The sequence below is a fragment of the Ambystoma mexicanum genome, chromosome 9 (assembly GCF_040938575.1).
Source record: "Ambystoma mexicanum isolate Mex_15411 chromosome 9, UKY_AmexF1_1, whole genome shotgun sequence".
Taxonomy (NCBI): domain Eukaryota; kingdom Metazoa; phylum Chordata; class Amphibia; order Caudata; family Ambystomatidae; genus Ambystoma; species Ambystoma mexicanum.
In genome coordinates this window covers 680,957,333-680,976,684 of record NC_090931.1, presented here as the reverse complement: position 1 = coordinate 680,976,684, position 19,352 = coordinate 680,957,333, and the positions used below count along the sequence as shown (strand labels likewise).

Below are 19,352 nucleotides of genomic sequence, written 5' to 3'. Positions count from 1 at the left end.
TGTGCTGGGGTGTTGGCGGTGGGTAGGGGGATAGTGTGCTGGGATGTTGGTGGTGGGTGGGGGATGGTGGATAGTGTGCTGGGGTGTTGGTGGTGGGCAGGGGGAGGGTGGAGTGTTGATTGAAGTTACATAAAAATCTGTTGAACTCGACACATGCAAGGACATTCAGGATTGTGTTCCTATGCACTTTATTCACACTGTGCTGGTAGTGGGCTGAGTCAGGTCAGCGTATTAGAATAAATTGTCTGTTACTACCTGTCGGGCCCGTCTCCCTTCCTCACGTCATCCCTGTGAGCGTCTCCTCTGGCCCCTGCCACATGCGCATCATCTATGTCTTCCTCTGAGTGTAGCCTGTCTGCTTCGGTGGGGGGAGGGGGCGCAGTAGTGGCACATTCCTCCTCAGGCAAATGTTATGGAGCATTGCACACACCAAAACTATTTTCCCAACTTTGTCAGGGGCATACATTAGGGCTCCACCAGTGCGATCAAGGCACCGGAATCGTGCCTTGAGGAGTATGAAGGTGCGCTCGATGCATATGCGGGTCCGGGTGTCCAGTCATAATATCGAAAAAATAAAGTCGAATGACAAAAAAGTCGAATCAATAATGTCGAAAAAAAAAAAGTCGAATTTGTTTTTTTATTATTTATATATTTTTTTTGGGGTTGGTAAGTAAAAAAAAGGGGTAAAATAAAAAAAAAATAGAAAAAAGGGGGGTTGGGGGGGAACCCCCCCATTTCGAATAAAAAACGTATTAAAAAAAAATTCGACTTTTTTTTTTTTCGAGATTATTTTTTCGACATTTTGACTTTCGATTTTATTGATTTCGATTTTATGTCTAGGAACCCCAGCTACGGATATCCAGAGTCACCTGCATGGTGTGAAATACAGAGTCAATTGTCTCATGCATGGGTCTGTTGTCTCAATGCGTCTGGTCAATGTTGGCCATGAGCATTCATGTGTGCATCCCGGTCATACAATGTGTATGTATGATGGGTGTGCAGCCTATGTTAATTCTGCCATACATTCCTTGTCCTGTACAAGACCCCCCTGTTATAGTGGCAGGTGTTCTTGGACAGACGTCTGTGGCACAGGTGTACATGCTGTTGGGTGCTGGTGTGTGGATCTGCCCTTTGCCACATTCATGATGCATTGTGGTGCATGTGTATGATGCGTCATTGTGATGGCAGTGGTGTATGTCCGTCACCATGTGTGTGTTTCCAGGTGTGTCAAATCTGTGTATGCACCCTTGGATGCATGCCCCCCCCGACCCCTGTCGTTTGTGCAGGTGCTGCCAGTGCATCCTCTTGACATACAATGCTTCCATTCTTTGTGGCTACCCCCATCACCTTTTTGGTCTTGAGCCTCACTGTGCATATCTGGCAGGGTTTGTACTCAACCACTATCCAGGTCAGTTGTCCTCTGTGCCTTTCCATGTATCCTGGCAGTGTGCTGTTGCGTAAGACCATGGAGTTGTGGGTGGAACCTGGGTAATGGGCACAGCAGTGGGTAATGAGAAGGTCAGGGCCACATCTCACCTGCACATTGAGGGAGTGATAATGCTTATGGTTCCTGTATATAGCCTCACAAGCCTGGGGCGCCACCAACGCAACATGGATGCAGTCGATGGCTGTTATTACATTGGGCAGTTGTGCAGTGGCAGAAGAAAAAAAAACATGTCGTTGACCTGGGCGGTGGGTAGTGCATGTGTAGTGTGTTGGTTGACATGGCGTACAAAGGTATCTAGCATCTGGACCAGGACTACGCTGAATGTGGACTGTGCCATGCCATATGGCCACAGAGTACTGTAAGGTGCCTGTCCCCAGGAACTGCAGCACTGCCACCAGCTTCACTAGTGGGGGCACAGCTGTACGGATGTTGATCCTGCTCCCAATGTCTTCATGGATTGTGACAAGCAGCTCAGTGATAGTCTCCCTGTTGAGGCAGTACTCTGTTACCAACTGGGTGTCACTGAGGTCTAAGGGTGTGGTCTCACACAGGGGATGGGTGCTCTCCTTGATGGGGTCCTCCTCAGGGCCGGTCTTACAACAGATTGCACCCCAGGCGGGAAGCATCGTTGGCGCCCCCCCTCCCTCACCCGACCTGTGATCACATGCATGTGTCATGGGCTGAGAAACGGGAGTGGGGACTATGAGTTAACAAAATTGTCAATGCTGGCATCTGCTGAATTTCATGAACCTCAGAAAACAGCAATAAGAGGGTCAAACCCGAACAGGCCTGGTTATGTTAAGTCTGCTTTTGCTCTTCATTTTTAGTAACAATGACCAGTTTTCTGCTGTGACTCAGGTCAGAGAATCGACAATGTCAGATCTACACTAATGTCATTTGTATGACCTCAAACATTTAGCCACACTTAAAAGGTGATGAACTGGTCTTGAACAGTGTTACTCGAACCTCCAAGAACAAGCACCAGCAACATACCCACCAATAGCTGTACAAGCCCGTCTATCTCAGCATTAAAATACATGCATTTATGCAATATGTATTGCATCAAATATTTCACGGGAAGTTAAATATATTTAGGAGGGACACACAAACAATAGTACTACTTGGTCTACTTTAAACATATGCTGAGAGTTGACATGCATGTACAATTCAACATAGCTCCCAATGTTAATGTTGGAGAGGTGGCGTTCTAAAATTATGACATTACAATGTGGACTTTACATTGAAACACACTGCAGTGCATTACCCTGGCAGAGAAATGGCAGTTTGAGTATTGGGGTTTGTTTCGCTCATGCTCGTGAACTCTCAAAATTCTTAAATGTTTCCTTTGTGGTCACTCATTTTAGCTCCCGACAGCACCATGAAACTGTAAGATCGCAAAGAAAAACGATGACTACGATCGCAACATAAAAACTAAAACAATCAAATTCTTAAAGGGTGGAAGGCAACCTTTTCTTGGGACTCGTTAAGTTTACTTTTTGCAAATTACTAGTTGCGTGCTGCTTGAATAACAGCGGCCGCTCAGAGACCACTAGGTTATTGTGTTGTGCCTTATAGTCGCCTAGAGACCACTGCGTTATTGTGCTGTGCCTTATGGTCGCCAGGAGACCACTGTGTTATTGTGTTGTGCCTTAAGATTGCCTAGAGACCACTGTTATACCGCAATAGTCGTATCTAGATGTATCTACATCCTGTATTAGGACCTATTGTCTCATAGGTGAACTGCCACAACAGAATCTAGTTGTGTCTACATCTTGTATTAGGAACTATTGTCCTGTATTAGGAACTACTGTTTCTTAGTTAAACTGCCACAGTCGAATCCAGATGTGCCTACATCCTGTATTAGGATCTACTTTTTCGAAGGTGAACTGCCTCAGTAGAATCTAGATGTGTCTACATCCTGTATTAGGAACTATTGTTTCTTAGTTAAACTGCCATAGCCGAATATAGATGTGTTTTTACCCTGTATTAGGAACTATTGCTACATAGGTTAACTGCCAAAATTGAATTTAGATGTGTTCTTATCGGCTTTCCTGACTTGCTGATACCTAGACACCACTGTCTTAGTTTAACTCAAATGTGCTACAATTTGCATGCTAGCTGCCAGTAGCTAAAGTACTGCACTTTTACTTCGTATATTCCCATAATGTATTTCCCAGTACTCTACACTGCTCTACTTAGATCCATACTACTCATAAATTCAGATCTATCTACCTTGCTCCCTAACTTGATCCTACATATGCCAATGTTCAACCGCTACAAACCAACTGACATGATTACCATTCCTTGCACTGTTACACAAAGGAACCTCAAACTCCGTGCCAGACTCCCAAGACTCTATGACCCCTTACCCAAATCACTGCCTAGTAATGGTAGGGCCAACCCTAGCCGTACTAGCCCCTCTCAACACCCTCTTCAACTTAACAGCAGACTCTTCCGAGAGCCTATCTCCACCCGGAAAGATGCCCTCAAAATTCAGTCACCACCGGCGAAACCAGCACAACCTGGAATTAAGATTGCACTTATAAACGCGCGCTCTATGGTAGCCCATGCAACTGATCTAGCTGACATACTGTACAACGAAGATTTAGACTTCCTAGCCATTACTGAATCTTGGCTTCACCCAGCAGCTGGACCTGCAATTATGCTAGCCTTACCTGATGATTACACATTACTAAGACTCGACCGTACTACTACCAGAGGTGGAGGTCTTGCTATAATAGCCAAATCTAAACTCACTCTGAATTGCTCTCCATCCATTATCTTAGGATCTTGTGAATCCCTAACCGCCAAATTAACGTTATCAAAGACACAATCTATATCCATCCACCTTATATACCGACCTCCAGGCCCCTTAGGGTCCTTTGAGGAAGACCTCACTAACATCTCAAACAATCTTAAGAACTCATCCCAAAGCATCCTACTAGGTGACTTTAACATTGGACTTAATGACCCTACTGATGCCAATGCCACACTAATCAACAACGCATTAGAGGAATTAGGCTTTATCCAGAAGATCACAGAGTCTACCCATATTAAAGGTAGAACTCTTGATTGGCTAGCTGTGCACAATTGTCCTATCCTGGTCTCTTCTATATTACCACAGCCTTGAACCGACCACCATCTGATTACGTTCTCACTAGAGGCACAACCAGCACAAGCTATCAGCATAGCCCCAGCTGCCCAGACTAGAAACAAAAGAAATATCACCCCTGAAAACCTAATTCCTTTGATCCTACCGACCTTGAATGCTATTCCCGACCACGTGGACCCCTCCATCATGGTAGATTTGTATAATAAAGTTATGCTCTCCTCCCTTGACATCATTGCACCTTTAAAGCTGAGAAAGAGCAAACCCCTCAAACATGTTAACACCTGCTTCTCCCCCCATCTTAAACTCCTCAGACAGGAGAAACAACGCTGCGAAAAAGTTTGGAGATCACACCCTACTGAAGGTAACAAGAATAACTTGAACACACTAGCCACTCAGTACAAAAAAGAAATTATTCAGGCCAAACAAATGTCCTATAACTCCCGAATTTCACTTGCCAAATCTAATACCAAGGAGCTCTTTACTATTCTGAAAGAGGTAGAATCTCCTGTACAAACGCCTGACTCCTGCCTTAAAGATAAAAATTGGTGCGCAATCATTCAAAATGCCTTAGCTAATAAAATCACGTCCTTGCAAACTAAGATAAAAAATAAAAAAGACTCACTTCTACCAACTATCAAAATGAATATCACCATTTCAACAACGGAACTTCCGACCCAGCCACCCTCCACTACTCCCATTCCCCAGTTCAACTTCCATAAAGTCACTACCAAAGAGGTTGAAAAGGTAATCCTCACACTCAAACCTTCAAACTGCCAGGGAGACCTGTGTCCTGCACAATTGATAAAGGATGCGGCGCGTGAACTTGCACCTTTCATTACCAAATTAATAAATGCTTCCTTCACCACCAATACTATCCCCAATAACCTGAAACAAGCGTGGGTCCTCCCCCTCCTTAGAAAACCTAGCCTAGAACCCGCGACTCCTACGAACTACCGCCCTATTACTACAGTACCATTCTCACTTAAAATCCTTGACAAAATAGCATATCAACAAATTCAATATTACCTCGAACACTTTCACCTTCTAGGAGTCCGACAGTCCGATTTCAGGCCACGGCACGGCACCGAAACTGCTCTGCTGAATCTCAAGACCCAGATAGACGAGCTGAGAGACAAGTTAAAGACTACAGTACTGCTACTTCTTGATCTCTCAGCCGCCTTTGACTTAGTTGACCACGAGATTCTCTGCAATCACCTAGAATCAGCAGCCCACTGCTCTTGAGAGGCAACCGAATGGATCCAATCCTTTCTCAAAAACTGCACTATGAGAGTATTCTCCCCTTTAGCAGCTGCCGACCCCACACCTATTACCTGTGGCGTACCCCAAGGCTCCTGCGTCTCCCCCACCTTGTACAACATCTTTACAAAGCACCTTTTCAACGATCTAGATGGTCTGGGTATCACCTACACTAATTATGCGGATGATACCCAGATCCTCATCCCGCTGACGGGGGACTACGACAAGGATTTGGCCTTTGTAAATAGAGTGTACCTTATCATTCAGGCATGGATGGCCACACACGGTCTATGCCTGAATGATGACAAAACAGAACTCCTCATTCTCGGCACCTCCACTAACCTTACCAAACTAGGCCCAAATTACTCCTCCCTTGTAATCGACAACAACAAGATTACAGTAGCCAAAGAGGTCAAAACTCTTGGCTTCTACCTAGACTCGACACTCACCTTCTCAAAACAAGTAAATGCTATGGCATCCGCCACAGCATATACATGCAAACTTATTAGAGCAGCCAAACCCTTCCTCTCATCGTCCAACTGCATTACACTAGCCAGAGCATTAATATTGTCCAAATTGGATTATTGCTATGCCTTATATGTAGGTTGCAATAAATATATCACCAATAAAATCCAAATCCTCCAAAATAATGCCTTAAGAGCCACCTTGAGCATCCCGAAAAAAGCACATATCTCGGATACTAGAAGATCTGTCAACTGGCTATCTACCAAAGACAAAATCTTCCTCAAATCTGTGTCCTTGATGCATAAGTGCCTCCACCAGGCAGCCCCTCAATACCTAATAACTAGATTTACCAGACCCATCTCCTCCCGACCATCCAGAAAGGCCAATTCCAACCTCCTCCTTGTGCCCAGATTCAAACGGATGATGTCTGGGGGGAATAGTTTCCCCGTCAAAACAGCTCAATGTTGGAACTCACTACCTCCATCACTCAGGGATGACCTGCCGTACCTACAATTTAGGTCCATGACTATCCACTGGCTCAAGGAACATGATTTTTAATACACTACCAGGCCATGCCTTACCACAAATCCTACAAATCTCTTACACTAATGCTTACCTTGGCCTATTAGAGGCTACTTGTTTGATTACCTGTATATATTGTATACCTTGTGTGTGTGTTACTTGATTGTCCATTAATGTCAAGGTGCTTCCAGCAATGTAACCTCTGCTGGACCTACCTCTGTTGCTATGTAACTACGTTTTTACAATCCTCGTCACTTTTTGCGCCTTGTTACCCTTTGGGTTAGGTGCGCACTATAAACAAACAAACAAACAAACATTGTGCAGTGTATAGACGAATTTCATTTCAAGGGACTTGGAGTACTGCGGTTATCAGGGGAAGCATCTCCAGTGTACCCCAAGCGTAGTGCGCTTTGCCCTCCACCCTCACGCCCCAGCCTTGCAGCCTGCGTTTTTTCACATTCTCCATTATGGTAAAGAACATTGTCCCGAGCTTGGGAGAGAAATGGACTATGCAGAAGGAGCTGCCTCCCCAGGGTGTGTTTAGCTGCTGGTGTATCAAATGCAGAAATGGGTGGCATCAAGAGCCCCACGCTCTGAAACACCTTTTGCGCACTGGTTGGTCACACGACAGAAAGTGTGAGCAGGTGATTCCCCAACACTTGAACCATTATTTAGAGACCTGGCTTTGAGTAGTGTGGCGTTAGCTAGTCATGGCCATTTCCCAGCGTTTGTGTTAAAGGAGATCGGAAGCTGCCCCGTGCAGGGTATTTTAAAGGCCATTAATTGATGCTACAGCATGTCGCCCCCCAATGGAACAAAGAGTAAAGCATGCATCCTGCAAGTCTGGGTATTTGCATTGTACAGAAGACGGCCAACCATCCACGGAGACGGTTTCTACTATAGTTGCTGAGTCGCTTTCCCAAGCCAGCTGCTGTGCAGACTTCACTCAGCTTTTTGTGCAGCGCCTGCATCCATCCTTCACGCCATCATTCACAAGGCGCGTTCGTGTAGGTGTTTTTTTATCTCGTTAGACTAGCGTGATTGCAACTCCAAACAAAAGAAGCACAACGACAAAGAAGAGTATAAGACAAGTCTGAGCGAACAGTGAAATGTATGAAACTCTTGCACTAAAATAAAGTCAGCAGTGCATGCCCAGGAAAGAGGGAACGACGAACAATATGCTCGGGAGTGGGAACTATGGGGGCGTAGTAATTCCCAAACCGGCCCAAGCGTGGTACCGGCCCAAGCGTGGTACCGGCCCCCAGGGCCTCGCCCTCAAAGTGATTTTGGCCCGGCCACGGGCCGAATGGCCAAAGGACGGACCAATCTAACCCCGCTGGAACGTGTAACTGTCTAAGATCTGCTGATGGTGACACTCTGCCCAGGTCTTCCGAGAACCAGCCTTTTGATCTCCTGAGGAGAGTCCACCACCAGTGCTCACTTGCTTTTCATGACTACTTGAGTCTTGACAAAATGGTCTAGCTTTGTGGCCTCCAGAGGCTGTTCTTGGATGGCCCAGTCATCTCCGCAATACCATTTTAAAATAAATAAAACGCCTCTGCAGCAATAGGCCTCACCTGAGAGGACGGGAGCAGGAGGAAAGAAGTATGCTTGCCTCGGCAGGCTGTAGTTACTGCCGGGTGTCCTGAAACAAGGCCAATCAGCGAGGGCAGGATGCAGCAACTGTTTGTATTTGCTGATTCTGCTGCTGCTTGGCAGTGTGTGCTTGTGATGGGAACAACTTCAGGATTTAGTGACCCACTCGCTCTTCTTTTCCTTAATGGCTGGGGCATGCCCAGGAAAGAGGGAACGACAAACAACAATATGCTCAGGAGTGGGATCTAGGGGGTGTAGTAACCTCCAAACCAGCTCACGTGTGGTACTGGCCCCCAGGGCCTCGCCCTCAAAGTGATTTTGGCATGGCCACGGGTCGAATGGCCGACGGACGGACCAATCCAACCCTGCTGGACCTTGCAACTGTCTAAGATCTGCTGACGGTGACACTCTGCCCAGGTCTTCCGAGAACCAGTCTTTTGATCTCCTGAGGAGAGTCCACCACCAGTGCTCGCTTCCTTTTTCATGACTACTTGAGCCTTGACAAAAGTGTCTAGCTTTGTGGCCTCCAGAGGCCGTTCTTGGTTGACCCAGTCATCTCCGCAATACCATTTTAAAATAAATAAAACGCCTCTGCAGCAATAGGACTCACCTGAGAGGACGGGAGCAGGAGGAAAGACGTGCGCTAGCCTCGGCAGGCTGTAGTTACTGCCTGATTTCCTGAAACAAGGCCCAATCAGCGAGGGCAGGATGCAGCAACTGTTTGTATTTGCTGATTCTGCTGCTGCTTGGCAGTGTGTGCTTGTGATGGGAACAACTTCAGGATTTAGTGACCCAATCGCTCCACTTTTCTGTAATGGCCGGGGCCGACAACATCAGCCAGCCCTAATCCATCCACACTTCAGTGTCAGTGCGCGCCCATAGCCTGGAGGGCACACTGTACGTGCGCCCATGGGCCTGGCTGGCGCCAGTGGTGCCGGCGCCATCCGGAGCCGGGGGAAGGTATTGAAGCAACAAATGTTGCTAATTTATTTGCCAAGTGCCCTGCCCTGCCTGAGGGCCGAGGCCAGGCCCGCTTCTTGGCCCGGGCGAGGCAGGCAACTGCCAGGGGCGCAATAGCCCTGGGGGGTGCAATTACCCCGGTCCCTGGAGCCTCTGGAGGGGATGGAATTCCCCAGTTTGTGGGGCGGCGCATTGACGTGGGGAAAGTTCCGCAGGTCAGGTGCTGGTGCTGCCCCTTCCGACTGTAATGTCACGTAGTACAAACATACTACGTGACATTACAGAAGTCAGAGGCTCCCTCTGACCACTTTCGCGCCACTTGGGGTGGTGGGCATAAGCACACCAATAAAAACACTTTAGGTCCCCCTGCAGCTAAGACCAGCCCCTTCCATCACAATGCCAGCAGGAAACTGCTAATGGTGGCCCATTAGTCACTAAATGGTTTCGTGCTGGCATTGAGATGGGAGGGGAGGTGCAGTGGGCTGTGGGGAGTGGGTGTGCCTTGCAGGGACGCACCGTGGGCCCCGACACGGTATAAACGGAGACCCGTTTGGGCCCATGGTGCGTCTCTGCAAGCCCAGAAAATGGTCAAAATAATAGTTTAAAGCAGCGCTATTTCTTTCATGCCGCTTCTTTTCCAAACTATATATCAATTACACTTTAAACCACTTCCATGGCAATGGTGATGCGTTACTTCACTATGCGGATAATAGTTTTGACCAGTGTTGCTGAGTAAATATTCTTTAAGCCACAAACCGGTTTATTTATTTATGCAATGTTTGTCGGGTACATGGAGACGGATAATTTATTTATTTATGCAATGTTTGTCGGATAGCTGTATCCGACACACATTGCAGAAATAAATAAATATGCAGGTACCCGACAAACATTGCATGAATAAATAAATTATCCGTCTCCATGTATCCTTACAACAGTCAAGACTTTACTGTATCAAAGCATCCACTTCATTCCCATTCAAAGAATGTTAAAGCGATTGTTATTGGGTTCCGGTGTCTCCTTGTCATTGCCCTTTTGGCTTAGGTTGCCTCCAAACCCCCTTCAGCATCTTGTGTTCTTTGTTGGTTGTATATACTGCATCCTATGCCATATTCATGGTCTCTTGGTGTGCCCAGTCCTCATTATCTGCAGTCTAAGTGGGACTGGGGCATAAAATTGTCTTGGGCACCAGTGAAAAAGTGGTCCACTGTTGCAAATGGCAATTCATTTCTTGTTTGACGGACTGTTTGACTTTAGGTAGGAGTTCCTCAACTGTGTAGTTTGGGAATGGCGCGCAGGGTGCGGTGGGAGTGGGGCACGGGGTGCGGTGGGAGTGGTGCGCGGGGTGCGGCGGGAGTGGCGCATGGGATGAGGTGCAGAGGTGCACCGTCCTAATGTTTCGCGCTGGGCACCAAATGGACTAGAAACTGCCCTGGCCGAGGCCACAGCCTGCAGCAGTGCCAGTGGTAGAATACACGTGTAACACGTTCGTTTCCTGACATTATAAAAATGAACAGGCACATTTGTTTTTATAATGTTAGGAAACTAACGTGTTACACGTTTATTCTAGCACTGGCACTGTGGACTGCTGGTGCAGCGCCCCCTAGAGGCTGACTTACGTCAGGCAGCCGCCTGGGCTGCCTGATGCAAAGACCAGCCCTGGCTCCTCCTCCTCCTCCTCCTCCTCCTCCTCCTCCGGTACTCCCTGTGCCCTGGCCTAGTTGGGCTGCATCTCAAGGTACAGGACGCAGCATGAGCAGCTGCCTGTCCCAGCTTGCGGCAAATAATGGTAGCATGGTGTTGGAAACATTGTTATATAGTCCTCTGGTGTGCATTGTGTTCACCAGTGGCTTGATTCCTGGCACCTGGTTTCATTTGCCTCCAGCTGGAGGCAATTAGCAACGGTTTCGGCACCAATACCACCGTGCATGCACTTGTGATACGGCTGTAATTGCGCTTTGTGTTGTCGGCATTGTAAATCCAGATATAATACCGCTGGCTGTAATAGCGCTGGTACGTTTTGGTTTCAGCGATATTTGCACCGACTTGTGATCTGATCGGCATGAACAGAAGTCTTGCTTAATATAATTGCTATGTAAGCAAAAACGAATTCTGAAATATTCTGGACGAATGCTGTGTGATCCCATCCACAAGCCCTTAAAAGCTGGTAGCAGAGGACGGTTTGCCATGTTCGATAGGTGAGACCGTTTCGTCCCGCCGCATTCCTGGAAGGCTGTGGGGTGACCAACGGAAGTCGAGAGTCACACGGAAAGTGCACAAGGTGAAGAGGTCCTCAGGAATCACCTTGGAGAAATTCCTGCTCACTTTCCATGGGATGCCGAGCAGACCAAAAAGGCAGAGTGGCAGGTTGGGGGAGAGTCGGTGTCTGAGCGATGTCAGCGGATCACATAGTGTAAGTATAGTCTCAGCTATATGACAAACAGGGGAGGGAGTGGACAAATTCCGCTCAATGGTTGTGTTGGGATTTTGGTTTAGTAAGGAGCGTTGTTGTGTAACTTGTTCTTGGTTAGGGAACATTTGGTCTTGAGGTGATCAGTTTCGGCAGCCAGTGTAGACAATCGACTTAAGGGCACGGATGACAGAAGATATGTAAATAATGGATTTTGTGTGGGCTGTGCGTTGTAGCTCAGGTCATGGATGAAGGTATCCCCGTGTATAGGGCATAGCAGACAAGGCTATCATGTATCGCGCAAGGTGTTCTCCTGGTTAAGGTTCACTGAGATATCTATAAGGCGATGCTATATGCACAGGTAGATTCATGTGAATTATTGATTTTCCCCGTTGGTTAGGCAGGAAGGTGGCCATGTATATGTTATTTATGTTCTGTCAGGTTTTTCATTGTGTTTGGGGACTGTATAAGCAGACAGATTGAAGGGGCAGGTGTCAGCAATTTCCTCCTTGTTGTGGAGGTGACATCACCAATGAGGTTGTGTAGGACTTCAGGAGCACGGAAGGTGTGCAGTTTTTGGGCTGAAAGCTATAATCGAGTTTTGAAACAGCGGTCACGCCTTTGGGGCAGAGCGTGGCAAGCACATGAGCAGAGCGTCAGTTGAGCGTTTGGGGCGGAGAGCTGCAGACGGGGGATGTGCAGAGCACCCCTGTGGTATTGGTCTAGAGCCGGAGAGGCTGAGGTTAAAGTTATATTATTTTACTTGGCATTTATATAGCGCCTTATGTACCATTGGTATGGTCTGAAGGCACTGGTAGGTTGAACGCCCTCAGGAACCGAAGTTCAAGTCAGTAGAGAGAGTCAAAGGTGCTTGTGAGCACCGGATGTGTGTGCAGCTGGTGTGGCATTCGTGTAATAGCTGCTTCATAGCGGTAGGTGTGGTGGTTGAGAGATCAGGGGTATGTGTTCATTCTGGCAGGTTTTATCCAGACCGGTTCTGGCTGTGTTAGGCCTGAGGAGAATGCCTGGCTGGGGGGTGTGAAACCAGCAGTGATTAGATAGGGTGATGTGGAGTATGAGGCGGATGATGGTATGAGAGTCAAGATTACTGCAGCCCCATCAATATCAGTTCCATGGGCATTTCCGGATTTGGGTTGCACTACAGCCCTCTCATTGCCCAACCAAATGTCCTAAAGGGATATTTTCCTTAGGTTGGTTGCCTTTCAACTCCGAGTTACCCAGCTCCATGAACATTCTGGATTCAACTTCAAAGCCCAGATTCCTCAGAGCCCCACTTTGGGTAAGGATAAGTTCCTTAACCAAAGGGGAATCAATATATTTTCCCTACACTGATACCAGTGCATAAAGTGCCCCAGGGATAATGCAACTTTTATAAACTTCAAGGTATCTTCTATCGAATATCCGCCCCTACGTAACATATATTTTCTTAAGATGTTCCATTTCTTAGTTACTTTGGACTCTACCAATTCATAGTAGAAACCCTTTGGGGGATTATTCATGATTCGGATGCCCAAATAGGGGTAGATATCCACCACTCCAATATTTCAGAGTTAATATGCCATCGAAAAGTGTTTTTTTCCTTCTTCCTTTTGGGCCTTCCAAACACCATTATCTCAGTTTTGCTTATATTGATATTTAAATTATTTTCATTAGAGTTTAGATTGAACACATTTAACATACTTTGTAATCCCACCAGTGTTTTATCCAATAATATTGTGTTGTCCGCATACATAAGCCCACAAATAGCCTTATCTCGTACTTTTGGGAAGTTATTAACTATCCCATAAGTCCAACACGTAAAGGTTATATAACACTGGTGACATCACACAGCCCTGTTTAAGGTCCATATTAGTTTTAATCCCGGGGAGATTCTATCTCCTTTGCCTAGGCTAATGACAAAAGTAGTGTCACTATACATTTCCTTCAGAAAGTGTAAAATTCTAGCACAGAGTTTTCTATCCATCAGTTTCATCCAAAGCTTATCTCGATCGACACTGTGAAATACCTTAGAGTAATCAATATAACACACAGAGGTTTGTGCTTTTTTTATCCATGGTAACGGAGAAAATGTGATTCAGCATGGTTAGATTGTCCAATGTATTGTGATCTTTTCTGAACCCGGTTTGATGGATAGGAAGGAGTCCCATCTCTTTACTCCATTTGTTTATACTATCCACTAATAAAGAGCAGAACATTTTACAGCTGCTGTCAGCCATTGCTAATAGGTGGTAATTATCGGGGATATTACTGTCATGATCTCTGCTTCCAAAAGGTCAGGGTTTTCCCAACTCCCTTGGAAGCAGATCCATAACCCAGGTTCCGAGTGCCAACCAGTCCCAATTGGGACCTTTTGGACCCAGTCCTGGCGCCAGTGGCACCAGGCTCATAAATATGCCCAGTCCCAGCGCTGGAAGCGCCGGGCTCATAATGCTTGGGTGGACTTACCTGCAGCAGACCATGCTGCTTACTTGCCTGCCAGTTGAGCCTCTGATCCTCTTCTGTTTGGAACTACTTTTCCTGTTGGGTGGGGCAGGAGCCACTCCCTAGATTCACAACACTGAACTCTTCTGGAAAACAGGAACTCTTTTCTTACCTAGGCGTGGCTGTGCAAGGAGACACCTAAGCACTACAGGAGGCTATTTAAACCACACCCGATGGATGAATCTTGCTTTGCGTTATTCTGCATCCTCTGCAGCAGAACGCTCATCGTGTCTTCTGCATCTGATCCTGGGCCTAAGGAAAAAGGCTTACCATCCTGAATCCAGTCTTCAGCAACACCTATAAAGACAAGAAAGAACACGTTAGCATTACGGTCTTCAGTGACAGCTCTTCACTTACCTGGTCCATCGGCTGTCACCAACGCCTCGCGCTGCATTCCGGCATCTGAAAGACAAAGGCTTACCTACTCTTCGTGCGCTCCGGAGGTCTTCGGCGCTGCATCCCGCATCTGAAAGACAAAACAAGGTGCGTTTAAAGACATTGGGGAACTTTAATACTCACGTGCCATTACTCCTTTCCACATCTAACCCAGTGGGTATTCCGGCACCCTGCAGCCGCTCCGAACTTGTACCTGCAAAATAAAAAAGACAGTTCGAGCGCATCGTGAAGCAGGCAACAAGCGCTTACTTACGTGCTTCCAGGCGCTTCTATCCATCACACGGGCTCCATCTTCAACTCACTTCAGCCCGTCATCCGCCATCGCCGGAACCCTGCAAAACAAGAAACATCATTACTAAAGACTTTAAAGACATTAGAATTACTCGAAACTTACCGTTCGCGCAGTAAACGACGGACAGCAGTCCTCTGAAATCAAGAGGCCTGCTCCCCTTATCCAGTGAAGAAACTGGTTACAGCACCCTGCCCCGAGGCAGATGGAGAGCACGGCGTTCACTTACCTAAGGTGAGAGCGTTAACCTTTGGGGTTCTACAGGAGAAGAGAAAGGGAAGAAGAGAGAGACATTCAATAACCCAGTTCCTTAATCCCATATTTTCTATCTGCAGACATCTTACCCTTCAAGTCAGACATACAGTGCACAGAGGTCCAGCCCAAAGAGCCAGCCATGTGTTACACATCACCTTTGCAGATACGGTATACGCCCAGTCAAGACCGGCGCCTCTACGGGAATCAGGTGAGCGTTACAGAACGCAAAGCCTACCACATAACTCCCGTCCAGGCGCTATGGAAACCTCGGATACCGACCAGCTAGCCCAGTTACTTGGGGAACTAAGGGCAGAAGTGCATGCAGCCCGTCAGGAAACGAACGCTCTAAGAAGGGAACTGATTATTTCCAAGGAGCGAACAGATGATCTCGCTAGACAATTGCTACAGTCACAAGCCGGACAGACCCCGTTACCCGCATCTGGGGGAAATCTTCCTTCTACATCCTCTATGAATCCAGTGCAGATCAACCTACCTGGGAATGTACCTCTGGCTCCGCCCGAACGATTTTCTGGTGACCCAAAGAGGTTTGCAGTATTTATCAATCAGTGCCGGTTGCATTTCTTATGCCGGCCAGCAGCCTTTCCAACTGATCAAGCTAAAGTAGCTTTCGTGCTTTCGTACCTTAGTGGCAATGCGGCAGACTGGTCGATCCCTCTAGTAAATCAAGATGATCCGGTCCTCCATGATTTTCAAGCTTTTCAGCTCAGTATGGAAAAACTGTTCGCAAGACATTCACAGGGGCAGGCCTTGGACAATGAGCTTCTTTTGTTGCGACAAGGTAATCAAGACCTTTTGGCTTATATTGCGTCTTTCAACAGACTGATAGTGGAAACTCAATGGCCTGAGGACAAAAGGATTACGCTGTTTTATAGAGGTCTACGTGGAGAGCTCAAAGATGTGTTAGCCCAAGTAGTGAATCCCCCACAAGATTGTTAGGACTATATAGACTTAGTCGTTCAAATAGATCACAGACTGCAGAACAGGAAGGCCGATCGTTCCAAGTTTGATGCTCGAGTATTTTCCAAACCGCCAACTCCTTCCAAAGGAGTAGACTCCGGGGAACCCATGCAAATAGGGGGTCTGAAAGGTCCTCTAACACAAAAGGAGCAGGAAAGGAGAAAACAGTTGCAATTATGCCTCTATTGCGGAAACTCAGGGCACTTTCTTCGAGACTGTCCGGTGAAACCTGCCAAGAAGGCAGTAGGAGCTGCAGTTACCAAAGTTACAAACTCTGAGCAGGGAAACGACCTCGCCCGACAAGAATAGAGGTCCTCTTGCCGAGCGTGAAAACCAGTTCCGTGACCTCGCATTTCGTGATACCTATGGTCCTCATTAGCCCTGATAATCCGGATCGATTACATGCAATTGAAGCTTACGTCGACAGCGGTGCCATCGGCAATTATGTGGATCATGAAATGGTTTTGAGGATGAATCTAACTCTTTGTCCCAAGGCTGTAAAGGACGTCATTACTACGGTGGATGGTACGGAGATAGCCTCCGGGCCAGTAACGCATACCACTCAAGAGGTGACGCTAGTAAGTCAAGATGGACACCATGAGAAGATCGTGTTCGATGTGATCAAGGCCCCTCAGTTTCAGATTATTCTAGGAATACCTTGGTTAGAGAAACACAATCCTCTGATCGATTGGCGAGCAAGAACGGTCCAGTTTCCAGAATGTGTCTCTGCTTGTCACCCTCCACCTGGTGTTGCACTGGCAGCAATTTCTTCAGAGACTCCCCAGTTACCTCCCGAATACCAAGATGTTTTCCGGAAGGATCAGGCTAACTCTCTACCTCCTCATAGGTCTTATGACTGCCAGATAGACCTGATACCTGGATCTACTCCTCCTTGTAGTAGAATTTATGCCCTCACCGAGCCTGAGAACCTTCACCTTCGACAATACCTGGATCAATACCTGGCAAAAGCGGTTTATTCGTCCTTCCAAGTCCCCTGCTTCTTCAGCTTTGTTCTTCGTTCCAAAAAAGGAAGGAGACCTTAGAACTTGTATCGATTATCGCTCCCTGAACCAGATCACCGTTAAGAATAGATATCCGTTACCTTTGATCCCTGAACTCCTGGACCAAGTCAGAAAAGCATGCATATATACAAAGCTGGATCTTAGAGGAGCTTACCACTTGGTACAAGTAAAAGAGGGCGATGAATGGAAGACGGCCTTCCGCACCAAGTATGGGCTATTTGAATATCAGGTCATGCCCTTTGGACTTTGCAATGCCCCGGCCGCCTTTCAATATTTTATGAACGATGTCCTCAGAGAGCTCATAGATGTGTGTGTTGTTGTTTACATTGACGACATCCTCGTTTATTCTTCATCGGAATCTGAACATCGGAAACACGTGAAAATGGTCCTCGAAAGATTGCGTCAACACAAACTTTTCACTAAGTTGGAAAAATGTGTTTTCAACGTAACTGAAGTTGAATTCTTGGGATTCATATTATCACCTGGCGGAGTGCGTATGGATTCAAAGAAGGTCGATGCAGTTCTCAAATGGCCATCACCATCCTCCGTAAAAGGTGTGCAAAGCATGTTAGGCTTCGCTAACTTTTACCGCAGGTTTATCCCCGAATTCTCTCAAATAGTCCAGCCCATCACTGCCTTGTTAAAGAAAAACAAACGTTTTGAATGGTCTCCCGAGGCGGAACAAGCTTTCCAGGATTTGAAGACTAAATTTATCTCTGCACCAATCTTAAAACACCCTCGCCCCGAACTCCCCTACATCGTGGAAACTGATGCTTCAAGCCTTGCCATGGGGGCAGTTCTATCACAAAAGGACCCGGTAACCAATCAGTTGCATCCCGTGGCATTTTGGTCCCGCAAATTCTCGCCTCCTGAAATCAATTACACGATTACTGACAAGGAACTTCTGGCTATCAAGTCTGCCTTTAAGGCTTGGCGGCATTATCTGCTGGGGACCCGACACACCGTTACTGTGATTACGGATCACCGAAACCTGCAATATTTGAAAACCGCAAAAGCCCAATCCTCTAGACAACTCCGTTGGGCATTATTCTTTGCCGAGTTTGACTTCATAATTACCTATCGACCTGGTACAAAGAACGGTAAAGCTGATGCCCTTTCTCGGATGGGAGTGGAAGAACACTTGATCAACCCTAAACCTGTACCAATCATTCCCGAACAAAGAATTCTGGGTGTAATCGCCACAGAATCCATAGAGGAAGTTAAGGATAAGGCCAGGCAACTTGTAACTCCAGCAGCCATACAGAATTGCCATCTGCAGGGAAAGGACTTTGCAGTAAAGGACAACTTATTGTATTTCCAAGAACGATTATACCTACCCAGCACAGATTTACAGAAAAAAGTAATCTCTTGTTATCACGGTTCTTTAATGGAAGGACATCCCGGTATGGCCAAGACCTCAGAAAAGATCAAGCGCTACTTCTGGTGGCCGTCTTTGAAAAAAGATATCAGAGACTTTATAATGTCCTGTGGAGTATGCGCCCAAAACAAGAGTCAAAAGGAAAGACCAGCAGGCCTCTTACGCCCTATTGACATCCCACCTCGCCCTTGGCATACGCTTTCTATGGACTTCATCACCGATCTACCTCCATGCTCCGGATACAATACGATTCTAGTAATCGTGGACTTATTCTCCAAGATGGCGCATTTCATTCCGCTCAAAGGCTTGCCAACAGCAGCAACTCTGGCCCGAGAATTTCTCGAAAACATCGTCCGACTGCACAGTTTTCCTTCGGTTCTAATTTCGGATCGAGGTAGTCAATTTATTTCTCATTTTTGGCGAAGTTGCTGTCGGTCGGCTCAAATTGATGTGAGACTATCGACCAGTCACCACCCTCAGACCAACGGACAAACCGAGAGGACCAATCAAACTCTGGAACAGTATTTACGCTGCATGCTGCAACAAACTGAAAAAACTTGGAAAGACCTCCTTTGGATAGCCGAATATGCCTACAATAACTCTGTCCATTCCGGAACTGGGAAAACCCCGTTTTTTCTTTTGTACGGCAGTCACCCTCGAACCTCGGAGTTGGATCCCCTCCAAGATCTTGAAACACCGGCAGTAGACTACCTGCATTCTACAATCACCCAAGCCTTTAAGGAAGCTGTTTCTCACCTTCAAAGGG

The 19,352-nt window shown here is 46.9% G+C and overlaps 1 protein-coding gene across 15 annotated transcripts in view; it reads right to left on the bottom strand.

The window, feature by feature from the left end:
* ABI2 (abl interactor 2) overlaps positions 1-19,352 on the bottom strand; it is a 1,586,546-nt gene that overhangs the window by 694,788 nt on the left and 872,406 nt on the right. The gene's annotated exons all lie outside the window — the stretch shown is intronic.